Source organism: Salmo salar, chromosome ssa10 (assembly GCF_905237065.1).
Source record: "Salmo salar chromosome ssa10, Ssal_v3.1, whole genome shotgun sequence".
NCBI classification, from domain to species: domain Eukaryota; kingdom Metazoa; phylum Chordata; class Actinopteri; order Salmoniformes; family Salmonidae; genus Salmo; species Salmo salar.
The window spans coordinates 80988448-80990694 of NC_059451.1; the positions used below are offsets into that span (position 1 = coordinate 80988448).

At 39.6% G+C, this 2247-nt stretch overlaps 1 non-coding gene across 1 annotated transcript; it reads right to left on the reverse strand.

Moving 5' to 3' along the window:
* Positions 1-707: 707 nt before the first annotated feature.
* On the reverse strand, positions 708-760 carry LOC123724974 (U7 small nuclear RNA). Its single transcript, XR_006757451.1, has one exon. It is a non-coding gene; the product is annotated as a U7 small nuclear RNA (small nuclear RNA).
* Between the last annotated feature and the right edge of the window lie 1487 nt (positions 761-2247).

Below are 2247 nucleotides of genomic sequence, written 5' to 3' on the forward strand. Positions count from 1 at the left end.
GCAGGCATCATGTCATGCCTCTCACTGTTAATAAATGGATTTGCTTGGGGAAACTCTCCCTGGACCACACAACTGCAACACCAGAGGAATTATGGAATATGACAATTACAAGTAAGGCTCCCCACTTATCCACTTCTTGTGTGAGAATAACACTGAAGAGATGAGAGAAATATGGCGAGATTTCTTTTCCCAGCAGTTCATTTCGCCATTGTCCACATAAAAAAATACAATAGTATATTTAAGCAATAAGGCATGAGGGGGTGTGGTATATGGCCAAAATACCATGGCTAAGGGCTGTTCTTATGCACGACGCATCGCGGCCACATACCACAAACCCCAGAGGTGCCTTATTGCTATTATAATCTGGTCACCAATGTAATTAGAGCACTAAAAATAAATGTTTTGTCATACTAGTGGTATGCGGTCTGATATACCACGGCTGTCAGCCAATCAGCATTCAGGGCTCAAACCACCCAGTTTATAATATGGTGTAAATACTATAGCATTCACTGTAGTGTTTTTTCGGGCTAACTAAAGTCTGCAAAGCACTACAGTGAATTCTGTAGTATTTAATATAGTATACTGTACTATGTTATGTAGTATTTTTGCACACTATAATATACTGTAGTATTTACTGTAGTGTTTTTGCAGACATTACTGTAATATTTACTATAGTGTTTTTATTTGATTATCTTTGACATAGAAGTGGAGGCTTTCTCCTTCAGGAAACCTACTGGAGAAATACTTAAAGAGCACATTTTCCATAACCTGTAGGTAGGTAGGGCCGGGGTCTAAACGGATAGTTCAGAGCTTCTGGTCTTTTCTATAACCTGTAGGACTGGAGTCTGATTGGCTAATTCAGAGCTTCTGCTCTTTTCTATCCATGTCATCTCATGGGATGTGAGGAGAAAGCAAGGCAGGCAGGGGGCACGGAGGAAGGGCGGGGTTAACTCGAGGCTTGGTATTAAGGGTGCATTAGGGTCGGTGTTCGTGGGTCATAATCAAAACGCAACCGGCTAACTTATTTCCCAACATGATTTTTATTAAAACAAGCTTTAATAAGCTAAAATATATGAATGCTATGAAGTAAGGCCTTTTAAAACAATCTTAGATTAGCTAAAATAAAAGGATAATTATTATTTGTATTTTATAAAGGAAAGAATTGCCAACGAGATGAGATAAAAGTAGTTAGCGGGAGAGTAGTTAGAATAGTAAAGGAGTTTAGAAAGGAAGAAGCACAAAGAACTGTTTGTAGATGCCAATAGTCATGTTTAGGATGTGGGAGGGGGAGGATACTAACCCAGATTAGGGTAAGGGTTGGGGGTAGGGGAAAGATTACATGTTAATTGGGGTTATGTTTCTAAGTGAGGTATGATGATGTTGTGTGGGATGTGAGGTTGTGTTTGTATCAATCTGGCTTTGACTTCTGGAGCATGATTGAGAGGTGTTTCTGTGGCCCATTGTGCTTCTTGTACGGTTTCTTGAGGAATGGGTTATGGATTGCTCTGTTCAGGTATTTCTGTCCTATTATTGCTTGTCCGTCTTTGACGGCCTGATTCCGGATATATGATGGATGTATTTGTTGTTGATGTATATGGGTATTCTGAAGGCCAGTTTTATTTCTTGGTTCAAATCAAATTTTATTTGTCACATACACATGGTTAGCAGTTAATGCGAGTGTAGCGAAATGCTTGTGCTTCTAGTTCCGACAGTGCAGTAATATCTAACAATTAATCTAACTTAACAATTTCACAACTACTACCTTAAACACACAAGTGTAAAGGATGAATAAGAATATGTACCGTAAATTCCGGACTATAAGCCGCAATTTTTTTCCCAGGCTTTGAACCTCGCGGCTTAAACAATGATGCGGCTAATATATGGATTTTTCCCGCTTTCAATTTTTCTGTGACGTGCTCAGTTTTTTGCCGGCATGAAGCTTTCATTAGACCAATGAAATTGCCGAACGGGTTAAGGTCAAACAACTTTTTTGTTTACTGTTTAGATTAAATCGAGCGCTCTCAAACTTCCCATCATTCTGATTACGGTAGTCATTTTGTCACCCTCATCATGGCAAAGACACGGAGAAATGCATATGATGCAGCTTTCAAGTTGAAGGCGATTGATCTGGCTGTTGGAAAAGGAAATAGAGCTGCTGCATGGGAGCTTGGTCTTAATGAGTCGATGATAAGACGTTGGAAACAGCAGCATGAGGAATTGACTCAGTGCAAAAAGACAACTAAAGCT